The sequence below is a fragment of the Carcharhinus amblyrhynchos genome, chromosome 15, assembly GCF_965287045.1.
Source record: "Carcharhinus amblyrhynchos chromosome 15, sCarAmb.v2.hapA, whole genome shotgun sequence".
Classification (NCBI taxonomy): domain Eukaryota; kingdom Metazoa; phylum Chordata; class Chondrichthyes; order Carcharhiniformes; family Carcharhinidae; genus Carcharhinus; species Carcharhinus amblyrhynchos.
This window is the reverse complement of record NC_137338.1, coordinates 26,382,526-26,396,480: the sequence shown is the minus strand read 5'-3', so window position 1 is coordinate 26,396,480 and position 13,955 is coordinate 26,382,526.

Sequence of the window (13,955 nt, the reverse complement as noted above, 5' to 3'; positions counted from 1 at the left end):
CTGGTGGTGATATTCTCATCATTAGCTGCCCTGTCTTTCTAGGTGTTAGAGATTGCAAGTCTGAAGAATAGTGTTGAAGGAATCTTGAAGAGTTTCTGCAGTCCATCTTGTAGATGGTATGCACTACGGCCACTGTGTGCTAGTGATGCAGAGAGTGAATGTTTAAGGGTGCCAATCAAGTATACTTGAATGTTACTTGCCACTTATCAATTCAAATCCGAATATTGTCCTGGCCTTGCTGCGTGCAGGCATCGACTGCAAGGGTATCTGAGGAGTTGCAAATTAAACTTGAGTAAAACCACCTCTGAGCATTCCTATTTCTGACCCTTATGGTCTTATGGGAGTCATCTGACTTCCTGATTACCACCAACCCTACCCCCACATTCCAACCCCACTCCCTTGCCCCTGTACCCATCCGTCGACTAACCCCTCATTCCCTCCCCCAACCCCCCACTATTCCCCTCACTATCCACCCCTGCTACCACAGGAACAGGAAAAATTCAGCTCAGCAAAACAAAAACCATAGTTTGAGCTGATGAGTTTGAGTAAGGTTCCAACTTGGAGTTGTTTCAGGTTAACTGGATTGTTAACTGTGCCATTGCCACACACACACACACACACACACACACACACACACACACACACACACACACACACACACACACACACACACACACACACACACACACACACACACACAGAAAATGCTGAACAGTGAAAATAAATGTAGCAGGAATACCAGAGAGACTTTTGTGGTACAGACGTTTGAGTTTATATTGTTCGACCACCATCTTATTTAGCTGGTCCTGAAAAGCATCTTTGGTTTCAATTACTTCAAAGATTTTTACAATTTAAAAAAAAATCCCAACCACAGGGCATGATGCAGACATGGCTTCACTCTTGACAAACCCTAAACACTTCCGTATCCTAATGTCTGTAGCTGCGTGAGTCTGGGACTAGGTGCACGCACTCTTGGAACATGTCTGACTGGAAAGGTGTTGAGCTTTTCTGGGATTGCAGCCATCCTTTCCAGACTCCTGTGTACATGAAACTTCTGCAGTTCTGGGGCTCAGAGACAGAGGCTGTGATGCTAAACCTGAGTTGAAATGGAAAAAAAGTAAGATTGCCGGAATGCAGGTTTGTTTACCTTGTACTTGCTTATTATGATGAAGGGCATCAGTGCTAAAGCAAAGAGCATAGCAGGGTAGCTCGGGTGAAGTTAAGTTCACTCCATCATGCCTTGAACTTTTTTTTCACTCCCTTCATTGCATGTGGGCATCACTGATTAGGCCATCGTTGGTTGCCCATCTCTAATTGTCTTGAAAATGTGGTGGTGAACCACCTTTCTGAACTGCTACATTTTATCCAGTGTAGGTATACCCACAGTGATGTCCAGAAGGGAGTTCCGGGATTTTGACCTAGCAACAGTGAATAGTTATAGTTCCAAGCCTTCAAATTGAGGCTTGGAGACAATTTGCAAGGGGTGGAGTTCCAATTTATCTGCTGCCCTTGTCCCTCTATATTATAAAGGCTGTAGGTTTGCACAAAGCATTGAAGAGTTGTTGTGTGCATCTTGTTGATGGTACACTCTGCTGCCACTGTGCATTGCTAGAGGAAGGAGTGAATGTTCAAGGTGCTGGATGGGGTGCTGATTGAACAATGCTTTGTCCAGGATGGTGTCAAGCTTTTTGAGTATTGTTAGAGCCGCACTCATCCAGGCAAGTCCATCGCATTCCTGACTTATGCCTTGAAGATGGTGGACAGGCTCTTGGGAGTCAGGAGGTTAGTTCCTCACCTCAGAATTCCCAGCCCCTGACCTGCCCTAGAGTTTGCAGCCATAGTGTTTATATGGCTGGTCCAGTTCAGGTTTTGATCATTGGTAACCACCAGGATGTTGATAGTTAGGGACTTAGCCATTGAACGTCATTGGGAGAAGGCCAGATTCTCTCTTTTTGGAGATGATCATTGCCTGAAATTTGGATGGTACACTGTCCTGAGGAACTCTTGCAGTGATTCCCTGGGTCTGAGATCAATTGCCTTCAACAACCACAACCAACTTCCTTTGTGCTGGCTATGACTGCAACCAATGGAGGGCTTTCTTCTAATTCCCAATGACTTCACTTTTGCCTGATGGGCAGTTCCATTTCCTGTATTAGCCATTATTATTGTCTTGCTGAATGAGGTTATCAATTTATGCTGTCATGCAGGTGCTCTTGTATCACATAGGAATATACTATTTTGGCAGCCATCTGTTTTGTGATTTGGTGATCAACTCTCTGATGATTGCAGAGTGGTTAGCATTGGTGTTTCACAGCACCAGGGACCCGGGTTCGATTCCTGGTTTGGGTCACCGTCTGTGTGGAGTTTGCACGTTCTCCCTGTGTCTGCATAGGTTTCCTCCGGGTGCTCTGGTTTCCATTCACAGTCTGAAAGATGTGTTGGTTAGGTGAATTGGCCATGTTAAATTTTCCCTCAGTGTACCTGAACAGTTGCCAGAGTGTGGCAAGTAGGGGATTTTCACTGTAGTCTTTTTTTTCATAGCGTTTGATTGACATTTATTGCCCATCACTAGTTACCCAAGGGTAGTTGAGAGTCAACCACATTGCTGTGACTCTGGAGTCACATGTAGACCAGGCCAGGTAAGGACAGCAGATTTCCTTCCCTAAAGGACATTAGTGAACCAGATAGGTTTTTCCGACAATTGACAATGGTTTCATGGTCACCAGCAGATTCTTAATTCCAGATATTTTTTATTGCATTATCTGCATTAACTGAGTCCCCTGAACATTTGCTGAGCTTCTGGATAATAGTCTAGTAATAATACTACTACGTCATTGCCTCCCATTACCTCATTGCAATGTAAACGTAAGCCTATTTGTGACACTAATAAATAAACTTAAACTTAAACCCATTGTTAAAGATTACCTGGTGGAGTTCAGGAACTCTCCCTCTGGCATGGCAGTCTCTGCAGCAATTGGTACAGAGGAAGAAGAGGCAGAGATGGAGTAGAATTCACCAGTCACTTTTTTCTCTGGGTTCATTTGTCCACGAGTTGAACATGCCTCCATGTCCCTTCCAATGTTTCTCCAAATGTCCAGTCTCAAGAGGTGACAGATACTGAGGACTGTCCTCCCTCTTGAGGACTAGACAGGAGCAGAAAACACGCTACGGTCCATCTGGATGCTTCTATGACCTTAAGAGGTGAAGTGACACTAACAAAACTATTTTCAGGGAAGATGCCTATAACTGGTGGAAGGAGACTTCCATTCCATTCAACTTGAGCTGGGCTGCAGTACAAATTTCAGGCCTTAAAAGGGAGCATGCTAACCCATTCCACCAACCTAAACCTAGTGTCTCCACTATTCTCAATATTGGAGTTGTCACAGGGCCGGATGACCATAGGCTACTCTCCCCTTGGAGGGGGAGAGCTGACTGTGGTGATTTAACCTGAGGGTCAGGGTCACCATATCTCAGTCAAGGGGCCAAGTTGAGAAGGTAGGGCCTTCATGAATAGCCTGGGCTGGTACTGGAAGTTTGAACTCATATTATTAGCTGTTAGCTCTATGTTTTGATTTTCATGAATTTAACTTGTCTAAAGCGATCTAAAATGACTTGCTGAATAAAGGAAATGTCTGGCAGTTGTTGGTTTCAAAGAGCTTTTGAAAATAAAGGTCAATGGGAAAGAGTTGACAGGTTGTCAAGGCGATAAGGTGATTCTCCACAGGGTGTTACCACACCACGGCAGAGAAAAATCACTTTGCTCAAAGCAGTACAGACTTCAAATTGTACCAAAGCAACTGTTAGTGCAATTTCCATTGGTGTCAAGATCTGGAAATAAAAAAGCCTGGTATTAATAAAAGTGACCATGTCAGCTGTCAGATTATCCTTTTAAAGCAAACCAGTTCAATAGTGTCCTTTTGGGAAAGAAGCTTGCCCAAATAACTGGGTTTGGCTATCTGTGACTGCTATCAGGTTGACTTAAACCACCCTCTGAAGTGGTGTGCCCAGCCATGCCTCAGTTGGAAGCATTCTTATCTCTGAATCAGAAAGTTGGAGGTTCAGATCCCACTCCAGGGTAGGATGGGTGGATGGCGGAGGTGGACAGGCAGTCTTTCCAATGAGAAATTAAACCCAGTCCCTGTCTGTTTTTTCAGGTGCATGTAAAAAGATCCCTGATATCCTGGCCAATATCTATCCCTCAATCAACATCACTAAAAGCAGATTCATTATCACATTTCTGTTTGTGGAAGCCTACTGTGGACAAATTGGCTACGACATTTCAATAGCAACTCTATTTAAAAGTACTTCTTTACTGTGGGATATCCTGTGGTTTTGAAGCATGCTATGTAAGCATTTCCTTTGTTCCTTTTCAATTGGCAATTAGGGATAGGCAATAAATGTCAGAAATATCCACTTGGTTTCATAATCTTGCCAAACAAAATCCTATCAAACTGTTTTCAAGTTTCTAATTTAACCCTATACATTAACAGCTTTTTGGGGGACCGAGCTTGAGATTGCCGCTATTAGTGTGAAAAGTGATATCCTTGAAGGCTAACTCTAATTTTATAATTATGCCCACCAGAGGAAAATGCTCCTCTGTATCAATTCCTTTCATTATCTTAAACATTTCCTGGGGCGGCACAGTGTCACAGTAGTGACAGCACCAGGGACCCAGGTTCAACTCCCAGTTTGGGTCACTGTCTGTGTGGAGTTTACACATTTTCCACATGTCTACATGGGTTTCCTCCAGGTGCTCCGGTTTCCTCTCACAGTCCAAAGATGTGCAGGTTAGGTGGATTGGCCATGCTAAATTGCCCCTTAGTGTCGGGGGACTAGCTAGGGTAAATGCATGGAGTTGTGGGGATAGGGCCTGGGTTGGGATTGTGGTCGGTGCAGTCTCAATGGGCCGAACGGCCTCCTTCAGTATGATTCTATTTTATGATTTCCCAAGAATAGCTTCAAAAAATACATGGCAGGTTTTTTTTTGCTGAGATGAGGCGTTAATGTATCCTGAAAAATAAAAGCTATTATGGAAACACAGGTCGCGATTCTCCCAAAAGCGCTGAATTAGCAGGAAAACTGTTCTAGGGTCACGACTGTTTTGTCAGTTCAACTTCTCACCTGAATCTCCCCACTCTGCACACTGCAGAGGTCCCACTCATTAATGCCAGGGTGCCCATGCCCAGGGGGCACTAGCCCCGCTCAATCCCTTGGAGGGGGCCCCGATTGCACCCCCCCCTTTCATTCCAGTAGGGTCTCCCGCTAGTTCCTCAAATGTGGGGAGCTAGTCTAAACCCCGCCGGAATATGGTACTCCTGGCAGGGAGGGAGATACAATTGAGACCGGAAAATTCCCAATAATTATATTTAAAAGACATTTAAAACATACTAAAAAAAGGTTCAAATTATTTACATGCCTTACCGCCAACTTCCAGCGTGGTCTGACCGGCGCTTGTTTGCAGCTCTGGGAGATGGACATGTGTTCCCGGCACATGCACAAATCCCGGAACAGGGCCAGTGATGCGCATCTGTCACCGCAACCAGCCAGAAAAGCTGCTGATCGCGATGGGAGAATCGCAACCACGGTTGCAAACAACCTCTATTCTGTGGTCTGCTTTTGCATTCAGGAACATTAATAGAATTGACGGGAATGGATTTTGTCCAGTTTTTCCATGATTTCTGTACATGGATCCTTAAATCTCTCCCTGTTCACTCACAGTTCCGAACTTCTTATCATTTAGAAAATAATCTAACCTTCTTAGCTCCAAAGTGGGTGGCCTCACAATTCTTATGTTGACCTCCATCTGTTAGTGTACTACCCACCCACTGAATCTATCAATGTCCCTTTGCAACTCAATGCACACATCTACACTATTTACTATGCCACCTAACTTAATCCCTTAAGCAAAATTAGATGTACTGCTCTTGACTCCCTCATCCAAATCATTTATAAGCATAGTGAAAATTTATGGTCCTGGTACAGATCCCTGGGGGATCTGGTCACATCCTGTCAATCTGAGTATAAATTTATTATCTACGCTCTCCCACACAACACCTAACCGATTCCTTATCCAGGTTGCTGGTATGGTCACGTGCTTTCATTTTTGTCAATAGTCTCTTCTGTGGAATCTTGTCAAATGCCTCCTGGAAATCCATAATATCCATAGAAAGTCTTTTATCGACCACGTTAGTTACATGCTCAAAAGAATCAAATAAGGTTGTTTGACTAAATTTACCTACTTAAACCTCACACTGTGTTCTCTTTGGTCACCTCATATTCACTTAAGCCAGATTTAACTTATATCCGTCAAGTGCAAATGCTAAACTCTCTATTACACAAGTTCTAATCTCCAAATGTATACATACTTCAGGAGAGTTTGAAATGTCGCAAAGTAATAAAGCATGTGCCTCGTCCATTACAATTATGGTAGCTTTAAGATGGTTTGGCTAACTCTACCATTCAGAAAAAAAAAGTGCATTTGCTTGGCCATGGGGATCTGTAGTTGGGTTATGATACTGGCTGGCTATTTTGGTCTGAGTGGGAGCTGGATGTTTCCTGTCTGCTGAAAGCATTCACTCATTCCTTCCACAGCTGTGTATACAGAGTGGCGGCACAGCATAATATTTAACCCAGCACTCAGCCCTCCGCTATTACTGTGAAACCAGAGCCAAGAACACTTGTGAGCAACAGCACGTCATTTCCCCACTCTGATTGCTTCCTACACTCGTAACTGCTCTGTCATATTTTGGCTCTACTGAGGGGTAGAATTGAAAACAAGTTACACTGAGCTTATTACACAGAACATAAACTTCCATCGTAGGCGGAAGTTTTAAGGCTTTTAATAAAAGAATTGGATACCCAAGCAAATGATGTTGGCATAAAGGAAAACAGCTGAAGCTCAGTTTAACTCTTTCTGTCAGCAATAGTCATGCAAATCTCTTTTTAGCAAATTGGTTACTTAAGGAAATTGGCTAACAGCCACAAGGACATTTTTCTGATAACTTTCACTGGCACTTCACATTAAAACCTGCAATTTTAAATATTCATTAGCAACAAAAGTAGGATAAACAGCAAAGATTGCTTTAATCATATTATTAGTTTTGGGGCTGGATTCTCCAGTCTCCTGGGATGCCCAAGGGAATTCCGATGCCCCCGCAGGATAGGACAATTCCTGACAGACAATCAGGATTCACCCAATCCTCTCTGCCGGTTCCCATCATGAACCCAGTTCCCCCCACTGGCAATGCACCGGGCAGATTTTGGTGCTGCAATCACAAGCGGGAACATGGCATACTTATCCACCAACCATGGGGCACCACCGCCCCCTCAGAAAAGAGGAGCATCCTCCTCACTACCACTCAAATCATGGGTCACCCCCCCATCCCATCCCCCCACCATTTAAATCTCAGGTCATCCTCCAGCCTCACAGTGTGCAGGCCTGAGGGTGCCCAACCCAACATCCCCTCCCTACTCAGGTCACACATCTTGACAGTGCCAACAGTGCACTGCCCCCTGGCATTGATACCCTGGCCTGATGCCTTGGGCCCCAAGGGGAGGGTTCAGGGGAGGTAGATCCTCTGCCACTGCAAGGCTGCAGAAGAGAGGTCCCTCAAGGGCCCTGGGGGTTGAGTGAGCCCTTGGGCTTGGGAGGCCTGAGAGGGGAGGAGGGAGGGGGGAGTGGGGGGTGCAGGTCCAGATCAAGTCACCCTCATGCCTACATGGTATGGGGCGGGTGTTACCCATTATTTGTGGATGGGGAAGAATGTCCCTCTTTGGTGAGGGGTTGGTGGCTGGAATCGAACATGGGTCCCTGGCACTGTGAATCAGCAATGTTAACCACTTTGCTACCATGTCGCCTGGACTGAAGATCATTGCAATCATGGCAGCAGATTTAAGGTAGAGGTGTGATCAAATAGAACGCCATATCAAGTTTGAGGAGGAAAATCGCCTACTTCTGCTCTTATTTCTGATATTCCTACATTCTTAGACTATGAGTGGTAACTAATTTTCTGGTTCAGAAGAAAATCAAATAGTAAATAAGAAAATGCTTTTCAAGTCAACACGTGTATAGCTCCCATAAAGCATGCTCATTTTGTTCTATTACGGAATCAATCAACGTAGTCAGTCTCCCAAGGCCAGTGGGTGGCCTCAATGTCCAGGAAAATAAAGCTGTGTAAAAACCTCCATTCTGAGAATAAAAATCCCAGGGTGATAATTGAACCTTACACCCACACGTACTACTCTGACCAACTGCATTCCACAGGTGACTCACCCATGGCTCCAGCAGACTCTGAACATGGTGTTCCATAAACTGGTGTCTGTGCTCATTCCTGTTCTTAAGACCAAATTGCCATATAGTTAATTATTTTTGTCAGTCACTTAATTCCCACAAGCACCACTTTGTGGTGCCAAAAAGTGTACTCTTCTCACAAACTGGATTAAAAAAGCCTATTTATACACATGGTGATTATGCCTCTCATTTTGTAGAACTACAATCATTCATTCTCAGTGTTACTTCCTTGAGTTTGTCTTCATTCTATCTCCTGCCCTCCTGTGTGCCACTATTATATGATCCTATTTCAATTTTCTCTGAAATGCCTCCAAGATGCTATTATTCTTTGGAAAATGGATTGGTTAAATATACACATACCTGGGGTGGATCTAGCCTTTGCCAAAAGCACAAAATGGCCAACAGTCAATGACATGTTTTTTTTTACTATGCAGGACTCTCATTCTGAAAAATACATATAGCTGTATCAGCTCAGCTGGCTGTAGTTGCTGAGCCTTGGGTCTCATTGATGAAGGGCATTATCAGCAGCAGAGAATGTGTGAGATCCTGTCCACGTTTCCACACTTGGACAGAGACTGAGGACTTCATCTCAAACATAGTGGCATAGTAGCATTGCCTTCACACTGATGTCTACCTGCATGGAAGCTCTGGCCTTCTGCGTGGAACAATGGCCTATTCACTCAGACTGCCAGCTTAAGCTGGAGGAGATGGAGGAGAGACTCACCTTTGCTGTCCAGTGCCTCAGTAAAGTTCTCGTCACCTCCTGACTGACGGGAGAGTGGAGTTAACTCACAAAAGGGAAGAGGGAGAAGGGGGAAATGGAAGTGGTGATTCTGCTCAGTGTTCCCATTCCTCCTCCTCCACCACCCCCCCATCCCGACCCTGCAACCTCCTTACCAGTATGCCCACCCCTGTCAGAGACCCACACACTGTTTCCTGTCACAATGGCCAAGTCTGTCCCATAGGTGTGGATGGGGCAGATCTTAGTAGGGTCCTCATAGCTATGAGCATCTGGTCAGTCAGAGCAAAGAGAATGAGCAGCTCTGCTGAAGACACAAGGGTGTAATAACGACGCAGGAATAATAGGAAAAGGAAGATAAATAATTTACAGTTAATTATTTGTCCTTTGCACATTGGTAATTACTTGGGTGTTTTATGCTCAGCATTTATAAACCATAAATTTGATTTCAAAAGTTGCTTTGTCCTTCGTCTGTTGTCTGCGATCAGCCTTCTAGAAAAGTATGATAAGAGGAAAGGAGAAGTAATGGATGTCAATGGGAGGGATGGATTGTTGATTGTGGGACTGATTTGTTGTGGTGGGGTGACACAGTGGGTTCAGAATTGGTGTTCCCAATGGCATGGATATTTAAAATTGAAAATCATTTCAAAATTGTAAATGAGATTGGGAATAAAGATTAGAGAAGGGGAGAGTGCTTAATTTCATATAATTTCACTTAATTTTATTACAATCATATTTTTAACTTCTAGATACTTTATCATTGTAACAAGGATTTATTTAATGTTGCAATTACAATCTGTTGTGCAATATAGGAACTTGATTGAATTTGTGTGGATTAAGTTTCATGACAATACACTTCTTATTATGTCCACGAACTTTCCAATGCCCTGTGTCAAAATAGCGGTCACTTAAATATCTGTGACTCTTCATCCCTAAAGAATAACGTGAAGAAGTAATATGGCATATTTGACATCTCCTGATCCTGTGTAATGTTTCTATATCATTTAAAGGACCTGTGTGGCCTGTAATACTCCATCTTCTTCTTACATGACTTAAAATATATTAGGAGCTCTCTTGCTAATCTCTGCAATAAGTTGTTCCATTATCCTTTTGCCCCCGGCTTTAGACCTTTTAGTCACCCTCCATTGGCTTTTCTGTGTACCCAATCCTTAAATTCTTAGTTTCCTTGTGGAGATTTTCACCAATACAGCAGGAGGAGAAATGGTGATAGAAAATGGTGAAAATGTACAATAGAACTATCAGTGTCCAAAGGAAACCAAAGCAGACTATAGAACAAATAACATAGAACAGTACGGCACAGGAACAGGCCCCTCAGCCCAAGATGTTGTGCCAAACATGAATCCAGTTAAACTAATCCCTTCTGCCTGCCCTTGGTCCATATCCTTCTAATCCTTGCACATTCATGCACTTATCTAAAAGCCCCTATCATATCTGCCACTACCACCGCTCCTGGCAGTGAGTACCGCTCTCTGTGTAAAACACTTGTCCCTCACATCTCATTTGACCTTCCCCCTCTCACCTTAAGTGCACACCCCCTCGTATTAGACAAACTCTGGAAAAAGATTCTGTCTGTCAACCCAACCAAGGCGTTCATAATTCAATGAATATTCCAATGAATATGCTGTTAAAAGTTTCCGTCTGCTACAATCAACATGTCCCTTTTGACCATATTCACCCCGAGAGTGGACTTCACATTTCCTACAAGCAGTGATGCTTTATTCACCCAATATCTAAGTAAATGTAATGAGCCCATGGATCAAACAGGGAACCATTGCCACTGTACTATAATTACTGGGCACATCGCTTTGATTTTGAAAGCCAGGGAAGGCATGCATTTACACAACATGTTACATAGCTTCAAGGTATCCTAAACAATTTACAGCCAATGAAATACTGTTTGAAGTGTAGTAACTTGAAAATGAATTTACACGTAGCTAGGTTCTACAGCCAGTAATAACCAGATTTTGTTTTTGAACAATGTTGGCATGAGATGATTATTGGTTTGGTGTCAAGAATAACAATTGTACCAAGAAAATTGTATCTTAGATTAAAAACTCCCGTTTGGCTTAATTATCATTAAAAAAGTGAATAATAATTACAAATGTAAATCTACTGTTCTTGAAATGTCAAACAGCAAAATGTTGCTCCTGTGATATTATTCAGCATAACATGGAGTGTGGAGGCATGATTTCTTTCACATTTACCTAACTATTTACTAGCATGGAGTCACCAGCCCATTCTATCATTTGTCAAATATGTACTTTATAAATGAAATGAAATAAGCTAATATCCGAATTGAGTGCTGATTTCATTCCTTCTTGGAAATAGATTAGTCACTGTTAACAGCCTTCAATACACCTTCTAATCCAAGTTTCAAGGCAGTGATGACTAACCATATATCAAGACTTTCCTGAGCTATGCATAATCTATGTCCCGTCCTAACTTGCAAAGCCAATTCCTAAAAGGAATCTAAGTAAGAGATTTCTTGGCAACCTATTCTGATTTTCAACACACAAGATGGAGGAAATTCAGACATAAATCACTTGCCCTTATTTTTGCGCTACATTCCAAATTTCTCTGGGCTGAGTTAGTGAGGTCTTCACTGAAGCCCTCTTTTGCTTGTTAACATCATTTCACTCCTGCCCCCTCTCACAAAAGGGTGAGAATTTCCTGCCTTTATAGCCATCTCAAACAAACAAGAAACAATATTTTTCACTGTATGCTAATACATGTTGCGGAGTTGCCAGTGTTGGATGGGGTAGGCACAATAGGTAATCTCCTAACACCAGGTTAAAGCCCAACAGGTTTATTTGGTAGCACCAGCTTTTGGAGCACTGCTCCTTCATCAAGTGAGTGCAGGATTTGTTTTACAAACAGGGCATATATAGACACAAAGTCAATTACAAGATAATGGTTGGAATGGGAGTCTTAACAGGTTTGAAGACAAATACGGGGCATGGTGGACAGAATACCTTTCGTCGTCCAGTACTTCCCGGAGCAGAGAAGTTATGACATCTTCTCCAGAGCCTTCAACATGTCATCAATGAAGACAAACATCTCACCAAGGCCATCCCCACACTCCCACTACTTGCCTTCAAACAATGGTGCAACCTTACACAGACCATTGTATGCAGCAAACTACCCAGCCTTCAGGAGAACAGTGACCACGACACCACACAATCCTGCCACAGCAACCTCTGCAACATGTGCCGGATCATCTATACCAATGCCATCATCTCACATGAGAACACCATTCACCAGGTACGTACTCTTGTGATTCAGCCAACATTGTCTACCTGATACGCTGCAGAAAAGGATGTCCCAAGGCATGGCCCGAGACTGTGCCAACGCTATGACAATGGATGAATGGACGCCACTCGACAATCACCAGGCAGGAGTGTTCCCTTCATGTTGGGGAACACTTCAGCAGTCACGGGCATTCGTCCTCTGATCTTTGGGTAAGTGTTTCCAAAGCGGCCTTCATGACACACGACAATGAGAATCGCTGAGCAGAAACTGATAGCCAAGTTCCGCACACGTGAGGAAGGCCTCAACCGAGATCTTGGGTTCATGTCACACTATCTGTAACCCGCACAACTTGCCTGGACTTGCAAAATCTCACTAACTGTCCTGGCTGGAGATAATTCACATCTCTTTAACCTGTGCTTAACCCTCTCTCCATTCACATTGTCTGTATCTGTAAAGACTTGATTACCTGTAAAGACTCACATTCCAACCATTATCTTGTAATTGAGTTTGTGTCTATAATATGCCCAGTTTGTGCAACAAATCCTGTCCTCACCTAATGAAGGAGCAATGCTTCAAAAACTCATGCTACCAAATAAACCTGTTGGAATTTAACGCGATCTTGTGAGGCTAAAACATGTGACAACAATAAATCAAATCAAATCAAATTATCTTTTTTAGAAGGTGTGAATTTCTGCCACAAATTTTAGATGCAGTGCAACTCAAAGTCTATTTCTAATGTTTGAGGATTTTTTTTTAAAAAACATTTTAAAACGTTTCTTCTGCTGAGACATAAATTGTATTTTTTGCATATCCAGGTGCATTTTAAATCAGTTAAGAGTAAAGATCACAAATCTTCCAAGTTTGCATTTTCTTAAACATCTTTTTCTTTATTTTTTCATGAAATGTGCGCATTGCTAGTTGAGCCAGCTTTGTTGCCCATCCCTATTTGCTCTTGAACTTGCTAGACCATTTCAGGTGGCATGGTGGCACAGTGGTTAGCACTGCTACCTTACAGCTTCAGGGATCCGGGTTCAATTCCGGCCCTGGGTGACTGTGTGGAGTTTGCACATTGTTCCCGTGTCTACATGGGTTTCCTCCAGGTACTCCGGTTTACTCCCACATTCCAAGGCCATGCAGCTTACGTGGATTGGTCATGCTAAATTGCCCCTTAGGGTCCATAGATGCGCAGGTTAGATGCGATCAGCCATAGGAAATGTGTAAGGTTAGAGGGATAGGTCAGAGGAGAAAGTTTATTTTTTGTTGGTCACAAGTAGGCTTACATTCACCCTGCAATTGTGAAGTTGGACGAATGAAGTTGTAGCATGATGGGAAAATTGGTCAAGTATTGTTACAAAATAAGACTGACCCCGCACAACTTAAGACATGAATAAGACCAGGGAAGTTCAAGCTGTGCCTAATCTCTGTAAGACTGATGAGGCTGATTCCACATGACCTAGGGCTGTATCAGTGAGACAAGATAAGGTCAGGGATGACGAAGTCATCGGCCTCTTTCTGTTCTATCAAAAGGACAAGATAAAAGTGTGAATGATGAGACAAAGAGTTTTAGGAGGTCAGCAGATTGTACCATTACTTATGACATTGCTTATGATGCTACAATTGATCAAATTCCTAAATAAGCTCTGGTCACGCAAACTG